The sequence below is a fragment of the Pseudopipra pipra genome, chromosome 9 (assembly GCF_036250125.1).
Source record: "Pseudopipra pipra isolate bDixPip1 chromosome 9, bDixPip1.hap1, whole genome shotgun sequence".
NCBI lineage: Eukaryota > Metazoa > Chordata > Aves > Passeriformes > Pipridae > Pseudopipra > Pseudopipra pipra.
Genome location: NC_087557.1, coordinates 10,934,416 through 10,961,062, shown reverse-complemented (window position 1 = coordinate 10,961,062; position 26,647 = coordinate 10,934,416). Strand labels below are relative to the sequence as shown.

Genomic DNA, 26,647 nt, shown 5'->3' with positions numbered 1-26,647 from the left:
ACAAATGGGTTCATGTAGTCTTAAAAAGAGCCTGTGTGGAGACCCCTCTTCCACAAGCCAGTGAGAAGTGTAGAAAAGATGGATTCAGACTCATCACAAAAGCACACATCACTAGGAGGAGAGACAGCAGACATCAGTTAGGACACAGGAAACCTTGATTTATAAGAAAGCATTTTCACAGTGAAGATGGTCAAACTCTGGACTAGGCTGGACTAGAGACGTCTGAAGGTGCCTTCCAGCCTGCATGGCTCAGTGGTAAGGACAGAGTTTTACAAGACTGTGAAAAGCTACTTCAGTATTCAACATCTCATTTTGTTATAAGGTTTTTTCAGGTTCTCTTTAAAGGGAAAGAAATGGTTCCCCAGCACCAGGTGGGACAAGATGAGACAACAGTATAGTAGCCAACAACATTTCAGTTTACTGGGGGGTCTGGGTTATCACAGACTACAGAAAGTGAGGGACTGGTCATTCATCTATATGTAACAGTATTTTGTGAACTACTGATACTAGAAAACTGAGGCTACAGAGGGATGGCAGATACATTTTTAAGTTACATCTGTATGACCTGGGTTTTAGGAAGGAATGAAGGCCTATTACAGGTGGACCACATCCAAGCACATCTGGGGCAGCTATCCAGGTGTACAAATTGAAGTTTGTTTCTGAAACACAAATCTTAAATTCTTATATTATATGTAAATAATTATTTTTTAAAATTAGTTTTTTATGACTTCCTGATTCTTAAACTATACCACTTTTTAGATAATGTATTTTCATTAAGTTAAAAAGATGCTTTATACCTGCTCTCCTAACACTGTCTCAATAAAACAAACAAGATGAAAAGCAAGAATTCACTGGATAAATATGATGACCTTGCTCCAGGCACTCAGAAGTGTGCCTTACACCCTATGCAGCAGCCAGCAGTTGTATTCCTTTAAGTCTCCACTATTGATTTTAAATCTGTGGAAAGTAAGCTCTTTATCAATTCTATCCCACAGTTCCTAATGCATTCCTGAAGAGATTGATGTTTTCTGAGTGTTCAGGTCAGGGCATACTGCAAAAAAAAAAAAAATAAAAAAAAATCTACATTTCAGAAGCAGCCAAAATACTATTTTTCTAACATGGTTTGGCTTCAATATTTTTCATTTATTCTTTTATTGTTTCTATCTATCATGTACAGCCATGTGTGATAAGCAATTACAAAAGATCCTTGATGAAATTGCATTATGTTTTGTTTTGCTTTGTGCTATATATGTGACACAAGACATTTATCACCAAAAAATCAAATCAATTAAAATATGAGATGGTTGGAGGATAACAAGACCTAGTCATGCGACTATTTGACTTGTAAACTATTAGACCTGACTTTCAAGTTAATATGAAATGTAATAGAATGCTTCTTTTATTTTTAGTTTTAGTTTCTGGTTCAAAATCTTAGAAAAATCAATCGTGAAAAGTATGACAGTGATGTTAATTACATTAATCTAAAACTAGTCTAGAACTGGCTAACTCACACACCAGATATGTAGCAATTTTTTGTGTGGTTTTCTTGAAATGTCTGCCAGTTAAATATATTCAATAGATTTTGTCTCTGTTGTATTAAACATTGTTACTAGCATAATGTATCATGCTGAATTTTGTAACCTGATGGTGCGAAGCCAAAAAGAATTCTCTTAAATAAAATTCACGTTTCCATTCCCGGGATTAAAATGCCACCAAAAATTCCAACATTTTGCCTGAAAAATTACAAAACTTCCCACATTATCCCAGTCATTCGAAAACTACAAATTCTATATAGAGTCTACAGCTCTAGAATTCAAGTAAGATAAACATCAAATGACTCTAAAGAATATTTGACTACTTTGGGATATTTTCACAAGTCTGCTTGTGGACTGATGCATTTCTATGATACCTTCCTGTCTTAGCAAGAGAGAAATGAGAAGCTGGTCCATTTGCTCATATTTTTTGTAAATGACACCTCCCCCTCCTCCTTAATAGATGTTCTCCAGCAATATCATAGCTTTTTGCACAATGAAATACATAAAATATCTTTGCAATAGGCAAGAAACCCATGAGAACATTTATTCACAAGTATTTAAGGTCCTGTTCACCTATTCCCATAAGGCTCACAAATATAACTCACGGCATTCTCCCTATGCAAACCTTTTCCTCGCTGTCATTCTGCTTGAGAGCCCTATCCTGTGCATTATGTCTCGAGAGTCTCAGCAGTCCTCTGCCTTCCAAAAGTGTTTGCACAGTTATCTTTTTCGTTTTTAAAACTGGAAGATGGTCCTTCACTATCCTCCCACGTGGGCAGAGTAACTTAGTAATTCAATCAACAGCTATACTGAACTGCCATTGTTTCAGAGGAATGGGAAATAATGAATACTGTGTTCTAGTTTTTAAAAATTGTGCAAATATAGAGTTATGGAGTTATATGTGACATATAACACATATCAATACAACATATGAGAAAGTTTTACATATGAGCCCAGCAAACAATTATAAGGCTGATTAAGAGAAATGAAATACCTGGCATATCATGATCAAGTAAGATGCAACTAGTAAAATAGTTTCTGTAACCTTAGATTTCTCAGGGCATGAAACACAACAATAGAGCCAGGTGATCTTCCAGATTGAGGCATCCAAGAAACCTGTCAAAGGTTCATAGGTTTCATGAAAAAGCTAGTTTTCATTAACCAAGAAAAAGGATATTTCTTTACAGAACTACCAGAGCAGCACGAGCAGTGATTTAAACTTCCTGCAAACAGTTTTCTACTCCAGACCCAAAACAACCACTGAAAGCCCAGCACATCCTTCCACCAACTGAACGTGTGCACTGCAGTGATGCCAAAGACCTGCTTTTTCAAAGGGCCAATTGTTTAGCAATTTGAAGTGGTTGATTTCTTTTACTTCAAAATATCCCTTAGAAACCTGTCAGTAATTTACTGTGGAGGTAGGAGAGAAAGGAGGAATGAATTACTGGTGTTGGAATACTGTTTGCTGGACATGCTGTAAGATGGAGTGTCAGTGGGCACAATGTGAGTCAGTCTCCTCTGTATGGCAGTGTAAGGTGCAGGTCCACAAGGGAGATGTCAGCTTATCTTGCAGCTGGGACAGCCAAAGCTGGGGTAGCCTGGGAGAGCAGAACTTGCAACATCCAGTCTTGCAAAGGAAATGTTCCTAAGATCAGCACAGCCTGAAGAGTCTGGGAGGAGCTACGTGGCAGTTCTCTAGACTGGCACTGTGGCAGCTGAAAAGGCTGGCTAGAAACTATGCAATCTGGCCAGATTTCCTGCCAGATCTGACTCCTATGGAAGGTTTTGATGTAATCTCTGTAATCTTGAGAAATGTTTTGATATCATAGACTCTTCATTTTCCAGGAAAAGGCCACACAATGGAAGTGAAAGGTGCAAGTCCAGAAATGTAGAATAAGAGAGAGAAAAATTTAAATTTATTTTACACCAATTAGAATTCTCTTATCTCAAAAATCAACACAAGAAAGGGGTCGAATTATCACTGTGCGAGCTCAGTGAAAGTTTCTCTCCAATAGGTAAAGAAATCATAGAGCAAAGATATGTTAGGTGGTCCAAAGAGTAGGACAGAATGCAATATCAAAACTTATGCATATCTGATAATACATCAGTGATTTTGTTAGTCATTCAAACACTGTTCTGGTCACTTTATCACAGAAAGGTTATCGAAAAAATGTGGGGGCTCAGAATATAACCAGAGGATTGAAAAGAAATTCACATGGTAAGACATAAAGTATTTGAAACTATTTCCTATAGAAAGCAAAAGAAACAGAAGAAGAAATAGTCAGTGCATGAGTTTCTTAGAGAATACAGATAACTTCTGTCTTTCAGGCCTCACCAAAAGCACTCATTAAACAGTGGTAAATCCTGGTAAATGCTGGTAAGTCGCAGATGAGGAAAGAGCAGCCTAAGCAAATACCACTAGAATTTTGTTCTATTATTAGTTCATCCTCTTCAGGATGAAAGTTTTGAGGCTGCTATGGTAGAAATCATTTGGATCTGGGCCTCAAATCTAAAATTAAATCTAATCTTAAATAAATAAACAAACCGTCAAGGAAAAATCACCACCAACAACCACCAGATAGAGGCATTTGGAAGTTAAAACTAAGTTTTTCAAAATCTATCGTGCTGCTTCTTATTTGCATTATACCATCCTTTCGTCTTTACATGAACTGTAATTTCCAAAAGTCTGATTCAATGAACAACCCTTAACAACTGGACAGGTAACAAAAATTGCATGGCTTCTTGAATGCAAGGTAAAATGGAAAAATTCACATGTAATCTTAAATACTCATCCAAATCCAATAAGTTATAAAAATAGAAAAGCTGATAAGAAACTAAACTTGTATTGGCCAGCTGGAGGAAGTCAAGATTGAATACTGACATTCACTACTACTGAAAATGATAGTAAAAGCAGGCTTTTCAAACTTTCAGTCTAGAAGTTTCCTGTTCCACAGTCTACGGATTATAAAGGATGCTCCAAAGACCATTTAAACCATATTTTCAGAAGAACTCAGCATGTATGAAAGCAGTAAAATAAGTAGTAAGATTTGTAAAATAACTCCTTGGCAGGGGACAAAGCCTGTCATGAAATCTGACCTTCCATTTGTGTAATGGAATTATGTCATTGCTTCTGAAAATTTCTTCCTATTCCTTTTTCTGAATATTTAAATCTTTGAATTTGAGACATGTGAGAGAAAACTGAACATACCATGAGAAATTACTCAGATGTAGCAAACTGAGACTAATGGCAGAGAAATATCTAGCTGTAGGTTGTTTATTTTGGGAGGAGATCAGGGCAGAGAAAGGGAGGTACAAGGCTGACAAAAAAATGCGACAAGAAATAGTAAAAGGGACAGCAAAGGACATCAATGGAATAACCAGCACTATCCAGGAGTACCTGTTGGACAAGACTTAAAATCCCAGCCTGTTGTTGTGACCTTACCTCACAGCCAAACCTGCTTCCATGGCTAAGAGGATCAGAAAAGGAGGTATTTTTCCTTTGGTGGGTATGGCTACATCTGAGATGGAGGGGTTAAGTATCCAGGTATAAAGTGTGGCAGCACTCATTCCAGATTACTCAAGCATCTTCTTCACCTTCCTGGGCACTTCCCAGCATTCACAGCTTCTGGAATTTCCTGTAGAGAACCAATGGTTTTCACCAAAAAAATGAAATAACAGTGAAATGAGAAATATGGAGTTATACCTAATATGTTCTAATTCAGGAAAAAGAAGAAAAAAAAACCAACAAAAAAACCCCTAATTTTGAACCTTGTAGTCTGTGTGATTTTTACTTTCTCCTCTGAGAAGTGCTAACTATAGAAAATATTCCTCAGCTAGTGAACTCAATCCACAGGTGAAAACAAAGACAGAAAACCCAAACTCAGCTCACACTTTTTTCCCCATCACTCTTCACTGCTTGTGGGGCATTCTTCCCTTTCTTAGATATGCTTTCAGAGAGGCATCACCAGCTTTGCCTGAGGGCTCAGTGGTGCCCGGCTGTGTGGCTGTTCTGGAGCCAGTCCTTGTCTCCCCTGGCAGCAGCCACCCCTCAGCCCCCACGGCCAGCACCTGGGCCCCTGCACCCAACACACATGGCTGTTCGCTTTCACAAACATTGTGCCATAAAGATAATGATTTATGTAGGAAGAGTAAAAAGGTTGCTTTTAAAGAAAGTGAGAAAGATCCTTGGACATGCAAGGGTAGGACTGGCCTGTCTGCTCTGATGCCACAGAGAGATCTAGAGTGAAATGTTGTCACAGGGTTAAGTGAAGCTCTTTACACATAAAAGCCCCTTACCTCATACCCTCACACATTAAACTGTTTGCTCTTGAACTGCTCAGTAGTTCCTGCCTTTAAGATGAAGAATTTCTGATTTTGTTTCTAAGTAATGAAGTACTGACTGCTACCATCATCCTGTCAGTCTCTTTACATGGCCAGGACTGCCCTCCCTGACACGATTCAATTAACCCATCATCAGAGTGTGCCATTGGAGCCGACACGCAGCCACACACATTATAAATGGCTCTCATGGATGCTCACTCAACTGTTGTAGAAGTAATAGGCAGACCTCACGTACGAAGGGCTCACATAAGGACTTTAATTTTTATTCTTTTCTCTGTGCTTAAAGCGTTCTCTATAATAGCATTCACTTTGCCTTCACAGCTCTGGCAATTCCTCTTCAATCAAAACAAGTGACCGTAAGAAAGCATATTAGAGATTTACACAACAGGCAACAGGCACACTTGTTGCTGTTGCTTCAAGAAAAACCCTGAAAATGGTCCTTCAGTTAACATGAATACAAATTATTTATGTGCCCCTTTCTTACCATAAAATGAATGATTGCTAACTGCTTTTCTCATATAGCATAATGCAGTTTGCACAGATATTTCTAAATAGTAATGAAATTGGATTTACCCATTGCGAGAGTACAATTTAAAGTAATAAAACATTTGCACTTACTAATGCATTCAGTATCTTTCTTCCTCTTGTAACTTTGGAAAGGAAAAACTTTGTTCAGATTAGATTTTAGGACTGCCAACTCTACCGAAGTCATTATTATTATTAGCTATCAAAAGTATCTACCAGCTATGGTTCAAAAACCATGGGAACACAGTCATGGCTGGCTTCAGGAATGTTTGTGAGTCCATCTTCCTTGCTCCATAAGAGGGATATTAGAGATTACACCACTCAGCCAAAATACCCTAGAGGTATTTGTAGCTAACAAAATCATTCACTAGGAGAGCATTAATAAAGTTGCAGTAAACATCTATATCCTGAATTTGGAGAAACGTCAATCTGTTTATCCTATTGAAATGACAAGAGCTTTTCTTTTTCCCAAAGACAATACTCAGCCCTGTGTGACAGGAAATATACTAATATTTGGAAAACTCCATGGATATCTAGACAACATAGAAAACAAGGAATTATAATATTGAGATTTCTTGAACATATTATGAATAATTTCTCACATAATAGGCTAAGATAACCATCCCTGCCATGAGCCTTCTACTTTTTCATGCTACACACTCAAAAATACTAAGTTCATCATTCCTTCCCTTTAGAAAGTATTTAGACAGAACAATAGAGAGGACCACAAAAACTGATCATGAGTTCTGGGTGCACTAATCCCAAATGCCATCACAGTTTCATATTTTGATGATGCTGATCTTTGACTCTGCAATGCTATATTCACTGCTTTCTTCTAACAATATTCTCCACATTTAAGTTCTTTATATATCAGCACATAACAGCTGCTTGCCCTTTATTGGAACACTGCACATCTTCATTTAAGGAGTTATGGTTAGTTCTCCTTACAGATCTAACAACTGGCTGCTCCTATTTGGATTTTACAGGAAGGGAAGTAAGGCAGAGAGGAAGAGAAAGGAGGTTCATGCAGTGGGATTACATGGCTCATGGGAACCTGAACTAGCAACTAATATCTCAGATGATAAAGCAAATTTGCATAATTGCCCCTGAAGTTAATACTCTGTGATTGGGGTCCAAATCCTTCTAAAAGGTTCACGGAAGTTTTAATGGTCATGAAAGTCACTGCCTCTCCTGATGCTTGTCCTCTATTTCTCAAGGCTAGATAAAAACAATTCTGAAAACTACGTTCCCAAAGGGCATCATCAGTTTTGTAGAAACCCGTAGTCAGCTGAAATGATTTGGCCAAAAACTTCTCACAAAAATATTCCCTAAAAGTAATTTCCTAAAGGAGTTATGCTCAACAAGGAAGTCAAAAAGTACAGTCTCCTATACACTCAGCTGACACTCATTAATTAGTGCAAGTCTTCTGGAGGCCAGTAGGATCCATTACAAACAGGCAGAAATGTGAAGCAGGGTTTAAGTAACACACCCCATCAATGTTTTAACATGTATCCCATATTCAGACTTAAGAGCAAATTTATCATAGACAGAAATTAGAAATCTACATGAGAACCCATCCTCCCCCCTCTGAATAGCTTGGGAAATTAAATTGATATAGTGAAACAATAAATCAAAATCCCTTTCCCCCACTCACACCATTTTCATGGGTATTACATAACTTAATTAGGTTAGCTTCTAATAAAATTCCTTTCATACACATATGGTCCAAAAAAAGTGGTATAATATTCATACACTTTTTATATCTACCTATTATATTCAAAAGTGAGAATGGTTGAATTATTAACACAGTAAATCATAACTTTTTAACTAAAAAAGCTAGGCTATTTTAAAAATACGTTAAAAAAAGCCATGATTTAAAAAACTTTATGATTTCTAGTTCTTCACAGTATATTGCTACATGGAGCTCACTGTCATTTCAACCAGTAACATCTGTAGACTACAAATGGTTGACGTATTGCTGTTTCTTTCCTGTAATAGTCAACAGATAGTATAATTGTTTCTTGCTCCTAAAGGTAAGTCTTAACTGTAAGACTTCACTGTAGCAGTTCATAATTTTCAGTTCTGAGTTTGGGCAAGGTGGATTCTTTCTGTCAGATACGAACATAAAAAATTCAGAGATAGAAGCAGGAAGAAAATAATATATTAATTCTCAGGGATTTTCAAAGATATAAAGCAATTAATGTGGGCAAAAGAGATCGTTTATTAATGAACAGGAAAAAAACTCCCACATCTTGGATTTTGTTTTTCCCTCCATTCACTATATGAAAAGAATCACCAGCAACAAAAGCAAAATACTCAAGGGCAAAGAGAATTTTTGGACTAAAGAGCTGAAAGCTGCACATAGTTAGAAAGATTTCTGCAATTACCAAGAAAGAGTTGTGAATGTTACCTTATTTTGGGGCTACCAAGGGACATGGTCTTAGTATGAATAATCACAGTGATCAGAACTAATTTGGAACTCTGATTTTTTTTTTTTAAAGTAAAACTTTGGTGAAATGCCATTTTCTACCAATCTACCATTTTCCCTGAAATATTTTAATTCTATCTAGTCAACACCTTCTGGCAGAGAAGAGTCCCATCTATCAGAAAATCCATAAGCCACTGCGTTCCTCCTGGACACAATAAAAACATGTTTGTGTAAGTGATATCAATGTATTTATAATCACATCTCACCAATGTCCTCTGCCACCTGATTAGGCTACAAACATTCTCCCGGCTGTAGCAGTCAGGAAACACTTTCACCACATGATTCCATTTGGTGCAAAGAGGCTGGGAACAGAAGTCACATGCAGTGTCCTTAAAAATGCTTCAGATCTATTATTACTGGTGATCACTAAAACATTTCAGTTTAACAGATTCATAGTTTTGACACAGTTAAGCTCACACAATATAAGGAAGCTGACATAAAATCTAAAAATCTAGTTTTTATACCAAAAGGTTGCACAAGTGCCTAAATATATGTGGGAAATGCTCTAGGTTTATGGAATTTTCAAAGCCAATGCTGGGATGTGAGGAACATTTTTAATGTGGTAAGATGGGTCCAGAGGAAAATGTTGATGTCACTATGATGAGGACATCCTGCATGAGCCTGCAGGCAGAAACGAACATGACTACCAAAATTATCTGATACTATAATCACAATTGTTCAAATGAATGGTTTGTTTGCAAAAAAACTCCAGAATCATGAACATATTAAAATTATTTACCTAATTCAGCAAATACTCAAATTTACTAATAAGTTTCATCTGAAAAAGAGAAAATTTTTAAAACACTTACTTTTAAAACATATAATTCTACAAATCAATTTTAGATCAAAGGTTTGGTAATTTCACTTCAAAATATGAGAGAAAACTCTTCCCTACTCCAGAAACTGAACAACTTTATTTTATTTCGTGCCTAAATCATGAAACCAAAACAATAATTATTCACCATAGCATTACATTTCAGATGCAGGACAATGTAAACCTGTCATTTTTATCCTGAAACCCATGAAAGCAACCCATTGTTGCTTGCAGGAAGTTACTAACATGAAGAAACAAGACAGAGAAATTAATGCCAATTAATGAGAATGCTTATTAATCTCAGATGACACTAGCAGAAACTCACATGTTCAAGTGAAAGTGGAAAAAGTCCCCAGGCACAGTAAGGAACCTACAGGCAATGCTGAAGTTTTTAACTTCAAGTATTTTAATTAGAAAGTGGTGCCTTTACCCTAAACTTATCTAAACATTGCACCAGAAACAATTTCCCCCTTAAAAATAAGCACATTTTAGTTATTAACCTTCATCCTTCAAATTTAACTGCCTTAATTTGACTTTCGTTTCTATAATCCAGGCATGTTTTTGGTTTGCATCCAAATTCCCAAATATATAGGAAAAGATAAAGTTCATTACAGCTAAAGTTATAATTTTAGATCCAATTCCATGTTGTTCCTAGTAAAAATCATCCAATGTCTTGCATTTGAACTGCATTTGGCTCTTCAGCTTCAGGTACTAAAAATGCGCTAGCTAAAAGCAGCACGGAATTTGTTTCTTTGTCTTTACTACAGCTGGAATAGATGTAAATGTATTAAAATACCACCAAATCATTGTAAAAAGAGATCAATTTCTTTTTTACAGCTTCAATGTACAAATGCACTTATAGTCCATTACAGCACTAAAGATTAAAAAAAAAATCTATATATACATAACAACCAATATCACAAGTTCAAATTCAATCCATAAACCACATTTTTATCTCTGCGTGGTATTTTATTTTTCATTCTTTAAGTATTTTCACAGTGACTGCAGATCATTGGGGAAAAGTGAACAATTTACAGCCCCAGGCTCCAAATGAAAGGAGGTCTTCTGCTATTTCCCTAGATGATTAAGAAATTGTCCTATAGGTCTGCCAAGGTTTAGGAAGATAAATTAAAATGTGTATTATCACAAGTTCATAGATGTGTAAACCTTATCCATCACAGCTGAGATATGGGATAGGCCCGCTCTGAAATTTAGGACAGAGACTTTCTTCCCCTATAAAAATTGCTGAAGGATAATGGTTGTCAGAAAGTTTTAAACCACTAAACCTGAGCCATCAGAAAAGATTGAAGATAAGGCCTTACACTGCAAACAGTAACTTGTAAAAAAGCTGAGCTGATAGGCACTGCTAAACATTCTTTGAGAAGCATCACTAGAAACAGTGTGGTCAGCACACTGCTTCCAGAGAGCCACATCTTTGGATCTCATCAGTACTTTTAATGCCTCGTATCAGCTGTGACCCACTTAAGGCATAATCCTCTTTCCCATATACACACACTAGAATACCTGGCTTGTGTATCTAATCCTCCAATGAATAAAAATAAAAGCCTCTGAGATCACAATTGATTTCATATTAGACTGACAATTTGATGAAAATATGGATGCTTGTTATTCTCTGAAATCTGTTCTAAAGTGATAACCTTGCAAATGGAATACTGCAATACTATAGGTGTTATGAAGGTTAGCAGACATGAACATGCCATTCCTTTTGTTTTTTTAGCCTCCTAAATTTTAGGTGGGTAGAGGTAGGATTGTCCTGTCTTAACCTTTGTGTGATACAATTTCTTTTTAAAATATTTCTCTTCCCAGGAAACATTTATTGAAGCATATTGTCTTCAATATACCATCTTCAGATCAATTCTAGAATTTTAAGACTGGGATTACCCTAATAACTGTTCTTTGAAATGGCTTTCTGCTGCAGCAGATTTTACCCCAAACCAGCAAGTTCTAAAATGCCTAAAAATATTTAACAAGATGTTGTTTAAGACTGAATTAAAACTGAATCCATCTGGAAACTGCCAAGTTCTAATGCTTGAAATATGCCCATGCATTAAACAGCTTGCAGGAAAAATGTACTATATTTTCATTAAATATATACTCTTATTAAATATATACTTCTATTTGGTTAGAAAAACAGTCCAATAAAAGATTTCAAAAGTTTTTCTAAAGGAAGTGTTCCACAAAGGATTTAAGAAATATAGAGTTTGTAATAGGGCAGAGACTGTAATATATATGTAAATAACCAACCCAAATGCAATCATCATTTGAAATAAAGAGAAGGAAAAAAATATTGGAGTGGTTCCTCTACTTAACAGCACTTCAGTCCCAAGAAATTATTTTTCCTCCTCTTTCTCCTCCACGTGGCTGGGAAACCAAGCACGCCTGAGACAGCAGACCATGCCCTTTACTTTCCTTGCTCTGTGATCTGAGTGCCTGTTTATGGATTTGTGGAAAGGAAACTTTTTGAATTTTTTTTTTTTTTGTTGTTGTTTTTCTGTTTGGTTTTTTAATATATTTCCAAGTCATATTTCTAAATATCATTTACTATTTGAGATTGCTTTTCAGTGTCACCTGCACATATCTTTCTGTCTCTTATATGTAATACAGTCATGCAGTCACCACATTGATCTACAATTGTTTTCAGGACTCAAAAATTAATGTTGTGGTATATCAGTGTGAACCAAAAAAAATATCTGAGGATAAGAAACCTTAGTGAGAGTATAATGACTGCTATGTGCAATGTCAAATTAACTCTTGACAAATACAGAATCTCAGAACTGCTTTTAAGGGTCAGATTTAAGTCAGAATATTAGGTCACCAACATTAGCCTTTTGTGCTATGCAGGTTACAATATAAGTTTACCCATTCCTTCTGTATAAAAATTCCCTGTGATGTAACACTACTTATTGCAATAGTCTTTGGGGCGAACCAGGAGCCTTGCCCTTCTGCCCATCCAACAGGACTGGCACACATCTCATTCAGGGACATGTAAAGGTCGTTGGAATGCTTTACTGCAGCACAGCTGATAGACCTGTGTCAGGTCAGCTAAACTATGAGCACAATTTAGAAACTCCAGCAAGGCTGGAGACTGACATGGCAAGCAGGAAACTAAAACCAGTTCCATAACAACTCTCCAGAGAAAAGTAGAGATTTTGGTGTTTTATTAGGTCTCTCAAGAAAGAGAACTGCTAAACAAGTTACCAAGTTGCATATAAAGTTTTCAATCCAGAGTGGCATGATGCAGAAGGAATCCAATGCAGTAGGAGAAGTATACAGTCTATTACTTTAAAATCTTTCATAGGCTCCTGCTAATCATGCCAGACTACAGCTCATAATTTAAATTATTCATTGGGGAAGAATAAAAGTTTAATCAATAAAACCAGGGTCAAGTCACCTATATTAGAGGTTCTGAAAAAGAAGATGCCTTGAAACTCAGCTGTAGAATATTGTATGTTTTGAACAAAACCTTAATATCCTCTCTTGCTTCTATATTCATTAATAATAATAAACCATCACCTCACCTGACCTTTGCCTTCCCACATTTGAAAGACAGTTTATGAAAATCCTTAGCATTACTGCATTTCTTTACCACTACTTCAGTACTTACGGTACCTTCAAGAATCCTTAATGTTACAAAGACAGCTCTTGATCTTCCTCCAGAGCCATGTGTAAAACAGCAGTTATAAGGGAAAAAAGCTTCAAAAGAGAGAAAGATATACGTAAAGATGGTCACCAACATTTACTTTTTATCTTCTGTTTGAGCCTTAAATGGTACAGCACCAGATTGCAATATGTATTGATACCCCACCCTTTCATAATTGACAGGGCCATAGGCAAGTGTTAAAATATTCCACATTGCTGTAGTTGTAGTGCTGATCGATCACTCAGTGAGCCTGCAGGAAAAGCTGGCAGTTAAAGTCACTGCATAGAGCAATCACAACAGCACTGACAGGCTGCTGTCAAGCGGGCACGGCCATTCTGGAGAAATGCCAAATCTGAGACAAATGCTCTTGGAATCTGTAATAAATCATATTAGCTGTCTGATGCTTCTCCTTGGTGTATTGATCGTGATTAAAAAAAACTAATTAGAATCATAATCATGATGCAGTGATACAGGAAACAAAGATGTGAGCTATGCAACGTGAACATGAAGTGCTTCCTAGCAGTCAAGACAGACCACCTATCAATCAGTGGCTTCTCCACCTATCAACCAATTACAGGAACTAGTACATTTTGCATCAGGTTATAGAAGTGTCAAACAGAAGCACGTATATGATATACAAGAGGAATCTGCAGGAAGTCAGTGCAATAGAGGTTTTACTTCTGTGACTATATATATGTATATCTATATATCTAAAGCCATTTCAAGATAGCCAGGATGGAAAAGGAATGATGAGGCAGCTGGATATGCAGGAGCTTGTGCTTTCTTACCTTAAAATTCTGTTAATTCATATCATACGATATGAATATTTAAATTTATACATATTATACATATTTATATGAATACATATATTTGCAGTTTTGTGACTTCCTATATCCATGCAGCACAACCTGAGAGATTTAACCCTTTCCCATGCCCTGTCATGCAGAGGACAATAGAGCCTAGTCATATTAAATTGCCATGTATAGTTGGCTAAAAAAATATGATTAGGCATACTAGGAATAGCATGATAACTTTAAACAACCTTGCAGAACTCCTGGCATAACTCCTAAGAACTGCTCTTTTAAATTTCTAGCACCCAGATATTTTCAGCTCCCTGACATGAATATTCAAGATACACAAAATACAAGGGTGTCTCAACAGTTGGTGTGAACAGGACCAGAGGAATAACTTGCATCCAGAAGCAGATGCTATTCATCAGCCATAAGAATTTTTGCATTTAACCGGAATTGTATTTTGCTCTGAACCAGTGGTTCAATATTACATCTTCATCTTCTTTTCATGCCAATTTTACACTGACTTAACTTTATTAACATATCCCTTACCTTTTAATGGCTTATTTTAGATTCACATTAAGCAGATGAGATAGAAATCAGTACTTCCTGGGGTTGGCTTCTAATACATTGTTGATGCTGTCATCGACAGCTTAGAATAAATATTTTATTACTTTATTTACCCTGATATTTCATTTTATCTACTAAAGGTAGAATACAAAAAACACTCAGATTAGCACACAGATTTGAGAAAACATTTCAGAAGATCTATAATAAATTTAATCTGTGCTAAAGGTATGTGCAGGGGAACGGTAGTATCAATGTTAATCCATTCGTACAGCTTCAATTATGCAACTCTACACAAATTTCATATATGCTAATTTCCCAGCAACTGTAATTGCCTGTTTTCAAAAGGTCACAGAACTTCATCTCCTGTCTCTCTTAACTTAGCTACCAATGAAGACAATGTGACTTTGGGATTTTATAAGATTGGCCAAAATATTCTAACTCATCTGCTTTCAGGAAGGAAGATTCCATCTGCCATCCATATTCAGCCACTCTGAAAAGATGTTGATTAGTTAAGTGATTAATGCTAAGAGTCACTCTTCTAGGTAGCTAAATTGGATCTAAGTGACTAAGGGAAGACATCTCTATTTGAACTGATTGGGCCCAAATCTAACTACAAATTATTTGACAACAGAGTGGAAGGTAGCTGCAACGAAAAAAACTGGTCTGCAGCAAAATTAAGGTAAGGGTAGCATTTCAAATAAGTTGTCTTCACAATATGTTCAGATAAAACTGAACCTTGAGGGGTTCAATTATGGGTCCTGAGACTGCATAACACTAGGCAGGAGTGCAAGTAATCCCACCTCATTAGAGGCACAGAAAGAACTTGACAACCCTAAAGAAAGGATGCTCTTCCTTAAACTTTCGAAATATCCACTAGTGGTCACAGCATTCCTGGAATACAGCTGGTCAGGCTCGTGGCTCCATCCTCCTCCTTGTCTCTCTCGCTGAGTCCTCCCAGTTTATAGTTTGTGTTTACAATCCCCATGCTGAAAAGTCAGATGTCTTTGTGTGTCAGAGGGACAATAAAGGAGTTTCCTATGCAAATATAATTTAGCCCTAAGAATAATGGCACTGATTCTAATCTTTATGTTTGTGCTGGTTAGTAATCAACTGACAAACAGAAAATATGTGACAAAGGTAATGAGGTTGATTAACTCAGTGGAAAATGAGGCTATATGAGACATGGCTTTATCTGTACTGCAGTTGGTTCATTTAGTCTCAAGTTCAAAAAATTAGCTGCTCTGTATATCATAGGAAGCAGCACCATAGAAATACCATGATTTTTAGAATGTCATAACTGGACTCGTATCACAAAAATTAGTTCAGTATAGACAACTTATTAAGGCCATGTAATTAATTTCATTGACTATACTTGGACTTTCATCACTTCTACCACAAAAAAAACCCCAAAAACCCAACCTGGAAAGGGAAGAAGAAATTAGAAAATGAAATTAAATGTATATCTGCTTATTTAGAATTTAAAAGGCATATGTTTTACTGGCATGTTTTCTTTTTGCAATTCCAAACTTTAGATTTGGTAACGAATTTATAGATGACAAAGTTGAGGTCAGTGAAGCTCTATTGGTGTTCACCTGCCAGATTGGTCAAGATGACAATGGCAGAACTACACAAACAATTAAAATGGAACCTAAGCCTCGAACCTTCAAGGTTTGGGGTTTTGGTTTGTTTGTTGTGTCCTGCCCTCCCGAACATACAAGGCCAGCATTCAGCTAATTGTCTTCAATGAACCGTTCAGTTTTCCAAAATACCACAATAAACCCCTTCACAAGTTCAAAAATCTATTTTGAGACTAGATGAATCAAAAAAAAAAAAAAAGGCATTTCCCTTTATACAATGAACATTAGTTTTGTTTTTCTTCAAAAGACATTATTTCATAGAAATGGAAAGCTGAAAAACTTGTTAATCTTCTTTCTTTCCTTCTCTTTGCTTCATATGAGCATAACCTTTTCTGGCAGTAATGGGAATGCCAACAATATGTGTTTCTAATAAAGGAAAGAACCTTTTTCAGATTGTACACCAGCTGCTGAACATTTCTACCAAGTTTCATTTGAGAATTAGTGTGCTTTCTTAAACATTTTCTGTAGCATTTTTTTGCACGAGTACTTTTAACTTACGCAAAACAACAGTTTGAAAGAGTCACCTGGAAGGTCTCTATGAACTCTGCTAAGGTTTCTCCAATTTTACATTGAAGTGAATATTGAAGAGTTCCTCTTGTGGTGACATCCCTTTGGAAACATTCCTGTCAGTGAAGCTCAGCAATTTTGTATGAAGACTGAAACACTGCTCACTACAGGAAACAGAATTATTATGCCCTCCCCACACCCCCCAAAAAATGCACCCCAAAATGGAACCCTAGAGATGGCTTAAAAGCTTGAATGCCATACAAGTTAACTGGCTTTAAAAAAGGTCTTGGCAGATGGTTTATTTGTGAATGCACAAGCAAATATGTCAGGTGTCAGAAGTCAACTGAAAATGGAAACACATGTACAGCCAAAGTATAATTTTAATTTCTAATTTCTTTATGACTTTCATTTCCATTTGTTGAACTGTAAACCTAGTGCTTAATTTTCTGTTTTATCTTTTTGGAGTGTGTGAAGCACTAATATTATAATGCAGAGGGTGGATGGGTTTCCTTTCAACTCAATTTTTTCACTTGCTCTATTTTTCCTCTTTTAATCCTTCCCTTCACCTTTCCTTCCTTAACTTTTAATATTCTACTATTAGAAAATCTCAAAGAAGCCAGTGATGTTTACCCTCACCATTTCTTTCTTCTTCCTCTTATCATTTAGAAAATAGTGGTGTTAAAAATAAGTAATACTCATCAGCACATGAGAAAAAAGGACCAGCTGGCAACAGCCAGCTACATACTAGAAATAAATGCAGGTACTCCCAACTTCAAAATCACCATAAACTCTATCAGCTGGCTATAGAAACACACTATTTCAAAGACTGTAACTGGAGTAGGAAGAGCAAACTTTGAAAAAATGATACAAAAAACTGAGAGACAACGTAAAATTTTCACTTCAAGGATTCTAATCAAGTGTGTTTCAAAATAATTGAACTAAAAGCCTGTGACATGTGCACGAGCACTCAGACCACAGTTCCAACTGTATACACGGTACCCAAACCAGATTTGTTTAAACATCAGCAGTTTTGACTGAAAAAAAATATTTTGCCATTGTGAGAAGATTGTACTTACTAGAATTATTTACAACTAAATTATCACATAGAGACAATTTAACAAAAGAATCATGGATTACACATAAAGATTTTTTTTCCCCTCCCTCTCAGAAAATATGAGTTTCTGGCAATGAAGCTGGATCAATAATCAGGCGGTGGATGGGCAAAAATACATCCTTACCTGACTGAACTTACTGTCTTCATATAAAAAAATAAGCATAGTAGGAAAATCTCAGATATGTACAGCCACAACCACTGTATTTGAAGCTTTATGTCTAGAGTGGCTAGTGATTATTGCTTTTTTTTTCCCAATGAAAAACTGAGGAATTATAAGAATATTTATCAACAGAATGTAGCAGGATCCAGGTAAATGATGGTGGAAATAAAATCTCTATGGGGAAACACCCATTTTTTGTCCATTAGTGGGCTAATTGCATGGTCAGGGTAGTAAATGATACAGGACTGTTTTCAATAAAATATTTATATATTTTCATAAAAGTCCATTCACAACTGAAGTAAAATGCAGTGCAGAGGGAAGCTGACAAATGCTCTTTGCAAACACAATATTTATCTTTCATCCATGTCAATTTTTACCTAATTTTTCTTTTAAAGCATTTTAATAACCTTTCAAATAGAAAAATTATGGGACAGAATGTCATTTGGATGTAGAGGATGGGTGAAGTGTGTCATGTTCTTCAGCCAGTCTCCAACGAGGCCTCATAACAACGACAGTTTTTAAGTACAGACAATTACAGATGCAAATTTGCACCAGCAATGATACATATGCATGATTTATGGCATTTAGGTGCCACACACTTCATGTGTAAGTGACATAAATTGAGTTCAAAATAGTTACAGGCGCCAAACGACAACAATGACAAACAGAAAAGGGACTATCAGCTGATAGCTAAGCTCCTGTCTGTGAAGTAGTGCACTTGCGGGAGGAATACCACATTTGAAAAACTTGTTTTGTATGACAGAAATTAGTGTTAAGTAAAATTAATCACCTCAGGTGACTAAATATTTATATGCAAATATTCAATTTGGTGTACATATGAGATCAGCTTCACAGACAAAACATTTCAGAATGACCTGGATGTGCAGATTCCCAGACTGTTCCCTTTGATTCAATAGCACTCTTTCACATACAGTTATATCAACATCTATCAATTTTTTTAAGACAGTATTTGTATAGAAAAGAAGAGAGCAGAGAGAAACAGAGCACCTACCACAATCCTCTGGCTGGGATTGGCAAAACCAGGTGACCCAGTTTCATTAATATTCCTTAACAGTAAAGTATCCAGCTGCTCTTTGTGCCTCAAAATGTGAGCAGAAAGCATAGAAAGTTACTTCTACCAAATGCATAGGTACTTATTTCAATAAATACATGTCTGAAGATAATCCTTGAAGATTAAAATTAGTTTGATAATTCATAAACACAGGCTAAAAAATTAATCTGCCTTTTACAGACTAATCTACATGTTCACATCATAAGTAACACTACTAAAAATCATATATGGAAAACTATGGTAGAGCCAGTCATGTGATACTTTTGTTTGTGTTCTTTGCATTTGTTTCAATCGGAGTTTCCTTATGAAGCACCACTCCCTTCTATCAGCAGGTCTACTTGTGGCTGCAGTGTAACCCCCCTGCCCCTCACCCCCTAAAACATGGGGGAGTGAGAAAAAAAAGAAAGCAGCACTATTTTGCTGTATTGTACTGATTATCTGAATACAATAAAAACAAACTATTATTTTTGTTCAGTGATCTCAAAAATACATCGTTCTGCACTTTTTTGAGAGTATAGAGAAATGTTAGCTTGCTACAAATGAAAAGATCTGGCATTTTCACTCAGCTGTGCAAATGTTACGTGAACAACCAGAAACATACGGTCTGAAAAAAGCAACACATTATGAATACTCTCTATGTTGCAATATGTCCATAAATAATATACCATAACATGAGTTACTATGGTAACTATTTGGATTTGAGATCATTGGGGGAGTGGGGTGGGGGGGTTGCCATAAAAAATATTCCTGTAAAATGTAATTTTTGGCATTATCAGGTAAGCTTGATTCCAACCTAACTACTATTTTAGGTTTTGTTCCCTTCTCACAAATGACACTGGGATAAAGCACTTTTGACTCAGCAGGCTTTTCTTAGGTCACTTACTCCACAAACAGGTAACATTTTGAAAAAAAAAAAAAAAAATTCTTTACCTGGAAAATGCTCAAGTTGGGCAAGTTTTGTTGAATAAAACATTTCTTCAGGAACAGGTCTTGCTTCCATCCATGATTTATTCTGTAAAAACATTACATATTTGCAAGTATGAAATGCAAGCTGGTTCCTAACATAGTGGTTGAAGAGGAGGTGCAACAGTGTTCAAACATTAATCTGCAAGTGTGCAAAATACAAATAACATCATGTAACCTGCTGACTTAGCTAAGAAAAAAGCAAAGAAATTGCTGTTTTGTTTGGAGCTTAAAGAAAGAAAGAGAAGTAGCAAACGTTAAAAAAATAAATAACTTAAATTTTCTCATTATGTAATTATGGCTTTGTATTGGTCTGTATAGTTGAAATTTATTTTAAAAAATCAGACTTAGGAAGGAAGAGAATCCACAAAGACTTTTATCATTACTTTTCAAAAATTGTATTTTCAAGATAATATTCAACCATGTTTGAAAATTTCTCTTGAAAAGAACAATAATTCACAGTGAGGTTTTTTTTAGCTACACAGTGCCAAAAAACATTTCTGAAGGTACTTGCAGAGGGCAGAAACAATATGGATATGAGAACATAATATTCTCAGGAAACCAATAAAAAAATTGGTCCAAGTTATCAAAACACTACCTGTTTTACACTTGATTGCATTTGCATGTAGCTGATACACACACACACATATGTGTGTGTGTACACATATAGATATATATGTGTGTGTGTATACACAAAATAAAATGAGATTAAAGACAGGTAAACAACCCATGTCACTCAGCAAATATTTTCTGATCTTACTCTTAGGCCATTTTATAAAAAACACTGTGTTCATACATAGAAAAAAACTATCATTAATACCTTTAGTTTTAAGCTGACTAAACAAAAATATAAACGACTAAACAAAAAATATTATTATTAAATCAGTGTGGTGGGGTTTGAAGTTCCCATGTGGATTTAGCCTTTGAGATCTACCTTTTTTTGAAATAAAGCAAATAAGTAACAGAGACTGATGATTTTTGTAGTATCTTGTTTGGGTATGTTTTTTGTTTGGGTTTTTGTTTTGGTTTTGGGTGGGGATGTTTGTGCATGGATTTTTTGTTTATATTGTTTATTTTTTGGTTGAGTTTGTTTGTTTATTGTTTTTTGTAACACATTTTTTATAGCTGTGTTTCTCACTCTTCTATAACAGCCTGGGAACACACAGGCCCAAAAGCGACAATCCTTACAGACATGTTTTTCAAGGTAAAATTTACCAGGGCTCATGTATGTGAAAACAATATTTCATGACTCCAGCCCACAGCCTTGACAGTTTAGGGCGTGAGTGGTATGTCAAACCACCCCCCAGCACAGGGAAGAAATTTGTCCACACAAGATTTCACATATTTCTGCACTGGGTATTGATCAGTGAAACAGTTTGCATTTTGTCCTGTTCAGAATATACAATACTTTTTTTTATATTTTAATTGATCATTGATATGCACAATAAAGGGCAGTTATCGCTAAGATTTTTTAGGAGAATTATCAGAGAATGTGATGCCTCATTTGCTGGATAATAAATGTTCCATCATGGTAATAACTGCAGGGAAGGGTATGTTTCTGAAACACTTTTCTAGCTGGAGAAATGGATTAGAGAGATTACCATTTCATCAAAGTGGCAGAACAGTTGAGAGGAAATATGGAAGGAAATTTTTGTATAATTTCTGTACAGTTGCTATTTGTCAAACCCCACTGGCATCAATCATACTATATCTTTTCTTCTGATGCAATCACATCAAAAAATGTGAAGTTTCTCTTTAATATGCATGTGTTGGAGTCAAAGAAGACATATAACAGAAAAAAGCGGATGTTTCTTTGAATTGTACTATCATCTAGAGAAGAAAGGCACAGATGACACTATAATTTTAATTTCTGTATATAAGTTTTTGCCAACATTAAAGAGATTTCTTTATCTTTATCACATTTTCTATAGCAGATTTTTAAACTAACAATGTACCATAATTTCCAGCAAGGTACCCAGTCCTGTGTATAAATAAGGAACTCATCAATTCTTAGACATGAAATTCACATATAGTAAACTTAAATCATCTGACATTCTTGAAGAATAATGGTGATTAACATGCCTGGACCATGTTCAGGAACCATGTTAATGGATTTTTGGAGAATGCATTCCTATCAACCCCTGTAGTGAAGTCATTAAAGAACAAGAAATATCCAGTAAAAGGATTTGCTGTATGTAAAAAAAACTAGTTGCTGAATCAGAACAGGGAAGCTTAGAAGCCAGATCATAAGGTTTTTTGATAAGTGTCTTTCCCTATATTGTATTATATTCTGTTTTCCTTATTTCCCCTCGTCTCAAGTTTCAAACGGAACACATTCTCTTTAGAAATTTGTATCAAAAAAATATAGCTAGTTGTAGAATGATTTCCATATGTTGTTCTAGTGAGATCTGAGAAGCATCCAGAAGATTAAACTGGTGGAAATGTTGCCTACTGCCAGAGGAGCTATGTCTGTTAGAACATATAATGGCTGTGGTTGGGCTATAGCATAAGTATAGTGGAGAAGATTAATGTACCAGAGGAAAAAAATGAAAAGAAAAAGGGAAATGCAGAAAATCAAACAGCTTATCACTAAAAGTTTTGAAAATCAACATATATAACAGCTTACCTGAATAATCATACTCTTGCTCACTTTGGATTGGCCACACAGAAAGCTATACGCAGGCTTCTGAAAACTAGACATCAGAGAAAAAAGACTGCAGTTCCTTTGAAATTTTCCTAATAATAGAAACTATTTAAAAAAATATAGCATAGAGGCATAATCACTTCTAAATAGTGTTTGTCAGAATTTCCTATGAGGTGTCATAGGCCTTTAACTCCTCGTTAAAAGGCTACAGCATGTTTGTATTTTGTTTAGTTATTTGCATAATATAAAATATTATCTAGCAATTAACGTATGTAGATTATATCACAGTGACACTTCTCTGCAATGAATTCTGTTTCCCTGCAGATGTGTTTGTTATTGTTCTATAATTAAGCAGTTATTCTTACACACACACCCCCCTGGTATCTAGGTGTTTCTGTAGACAGTGCTTAGATCTGTATTCTATGCTTACAGAGGATGCTCCATACTCTGCAGCTAAGCTTTCCAATTATTTCTGTGACCTCAAACACAAACATGGAAGAATATAACCCAAAGTGACCCTGTGACTGTTATTCCTGGGTAACATTGTGGGATACTCACTTTGCTACATCCTCAGCAGGATTCCAATGGAGATGTCACATGCCATGCAATATTATCATGTGGTACAGATTTAAGGTTGAGGATTAAGCCTGAGAGATGAACAGAACACATTTCCATCCTTAATCCATGCGTCACCTTCCATGGCAGACTTTCTGCAGTTATAACATAAGGCTAGCCTGAAATGTCACATGACTGATAAAGTCAATCAGATGTTTAATCCGGTTGAATTAATATTTCCACAAGATTAGACAGTTAACAACAAAATTCATGCAACTGTACCTGATCTCCCCCCAGCATTATCTGAAGACAACAGAGACCTTCAGGTCTCCCTCTGTGTCATACATACATGTTTTCTCACAAAGCACTCAGACTGAAAGAACATTAATTCTTTCTGTCATAAAAAAAACCCCAAAAAAAACAAAATGGGAAATTTCATTGTGGTACACTCACAATACTACAACTCAACAACTCAAAAAATTTGCATGGAGAGGTGCTCAACTAGTTCTTTTGATCTATGAGATAGGAATGGAAAAGTTGAAGCCTTTCCCCACATGTGAAAAATTCAGCCTCAATGCCTTGGTCAGATTGTTTGTCTGGTACCCAGGGATCTCAGCCCAGATAAGGGAATTGAAACAATTGCTGCTCTTGGACAGTCAGTGCAGACTTTAGTGTGAAATCATTTGTAATGTATCAGTATTTTACACTCTTTTCTATGCCAGAAGCAATGTACCTCGATGGCTCCAAGTTCGGGGGGGGGTTTCTTTTGCTCAAATTGTCCTAAGTTTTCAAATTAAAAATCTCATAAGCCATTATCTGAAATGGAAAAAAAATTGATTAGTGGAATGTAATGATGTAGTGGAATGTGATGATACATTCATAATGTATCATTCAAGATTTTTGTGTTCTAAGGAGGAACTTTTTTACATGTTAATATCTACCAAGTTTTCAGATATTTTTAAAAGCAAAACTGCTCTAAGAAAATTGAGAGAGCTATTAGAAAAAGGTAGGTCAAAAATCAAGTACTAAAGATAGTTTTGAGACTATAATTCTTCAGAGGTTTAGAAAACTATGTTTCATTGTTTAATTTTCATAACCTGCCAGCTTTATATATTTTCTATCTTTTCTCTTGATTGCCATGGAACGACAAAAATTTTCTAGAAAAAGTAGCAGTTTTGTTCTTAATAAGCCAGTGCTGGTTTTAATTGGCATTAAAGCTTAGTTTGAAAAAACACATCTCCATTAACCAGCTGTTCATTCTAATAAGTTTTGCAGGCAGGGTATGCACTGTGCCAGGCATATGTACAAAGTTTTTCTGCACGTGTATAGCTTTTGGCAAAATAAATTTTCTGGCCTTTTTTTGTTTGTTTGTTTGTTTGGGTTTTTTTGGTGCTTTTCCTCCTATAGTGCTACCCAGAAAGCTCAGATTTCAGAGTGTATTCAGTTGAAGGACTTCAGGTTTCTGTGCTGAACACAGCATCTCTAGACCCCTAGTTGTTGAAAAGTGCAAGACTTGTGCAGCACCGTTGCAACACCATTTTATCAGATCATCTGAAGATGAGCTGTCCACAGCTTGTAGCACAGCCAGGCACTCAAAGTATGTGCAATCCACAATCATAGTTATGGTTCAAGATACATTTCCAGGTAAAAGAACAACTTCAATGGGAAAAATGGTGATGCTAAAACTGCCAGGCTGTCCCTGGGCTCTCTCCACTCTATGTATGAGCTGCCTCTCTTGGGAATAGCATATCCACAACTTGAACTACAGGAGTAGATGCAAACAGCGATCTCATTTTCCAGCATGGCACCTATGAAACATGACTGCAGTGCAGAAAAAAACATTTACTGTTGCTACACATCATTAGTCTATCATTGGTCCACTGAGGCATGCAAACACTTTTGAATTCTCTGCCAAGACAACAAAATTTCAAAATAAATATAACACTGCCAATGGTCTGCATGCTAGAAAAAGGAGAAAGAGTGAAGCTTGAAATTTCAGAATGAATTTCCTTGAAAGAAAAAAAAGACTGTATTTAGAGAGACCATCAGTCCATGTCCTGGTGGCCAGCAGTTCTGTCGGGAGAGCTCCTGTCAGCTCCGCTTCCTCCCTCTTGGCAGTAAACGACACTGATCAGGATCTCCTAGCTTGCCTGGCAGGGAGGCAAAGCTTCAGATTCTTAATTCAGTCACTGTTAGAGAAAATCATATATGTTCTAAGAAGCTGGGAACTTTTACTTAAACTGGATCTGCTGCCAACAAAGTAGTAATACGACATGTAAAAATGGTATCTCCTAAAATCCTCTAGTTCTGATATTTTGCTTTCTATCTGTGAAGAAATTTCCAAGCCCTCGTTAAAATTATACGTACCCTCCCACTACTGGAGATGTAACTGTGCAGTTTGAGGGACCAGTCACAAAAAAGCCATGCAGCATGACTTGTTGAGCTCATACTGATGGAAAAGTCAAATTCGAAGTCAAAAGTCCTTCAATTACTCCCTTTGTATTTAGCTAAAAATTCACTACGTATATATGGCTAGCAACCACTCATAAATGGCTGAACACCAGCCAAGATCATAAAAGGGAAAAAAAATTCCCAAAGGGATTATGAGGACCTCACCCTCTAACAGAAACTATGAATAGGATTAAAGGATTAGTTCAGCAAACTAACAATGGTGGCAAAATGGTTGAACCAGCTTTTAAATAGCACCATAAGAAAAGGTGAGATAAACTGGTCAGAAATATTACAGCCCTAAGCCAAGGGCCAAAACCCAGAGCACTGCTGGCTGCCAGAAGACCTGAGGAGGATGTCTAGGGAAGGATAGCTACAAATGTTCCAGTCTTATTTTTATGTACAAATAAAAGGCTTGAATGATCAGCTGAGACTGTTTTAATAATGTGGTGACTGATTGTAATCTCTTGCTGCATACACGTGCAGAGCTAATAAATGGTTAACTGTGTGCTTCGCTCTTCTAGGAAATATCAGGTCATGGACACGACACTATAAAAGTATCCGTAAAGAACACCTCGACCTCATTACATGTTTAAATGCATGGACTTTTCAAAAGAAATCATAATGCATTTTTTTCACAGTACAGCCAGGGAGGCACATGCATTGCTGTGAAACAGAATATTCCCTGGAGCATCTATAGAATGAGGAAAATATAAGGGAGCTGGATATTAGGGCAGCTGAAAAAGAAGACCACAATATAACCACAAGAACATATGAAATACCATGAGAAAACAAAAAACCTTCTTAAGAAAAATACAAAAG

General features: G+C 36.2%; 1 long non-coding RNA gene across 1 annotated transcript in view; it reads right to left on the bottom strand.

Annotated features, from left to right (window-relative positions):
- Positions 1-5,251, bottom strand: part of LOC135418553 (uncharacterized) — a 52,068-nt gene extending 46,817 nt beyond the window's left edge. The window contains exon 1 of the long non-coding RNA XR_010432515.1: positions 4,978-5,251. This is a non-coding gene — a long non-coding RNA (uncharacterized LOC135418553). The remainder of the gene's footprint in view (positions 1-4,977) is intronic.
- Between the last annotated feature and the right edge of the window lie 21,396 nt (positions 5,252-26,647).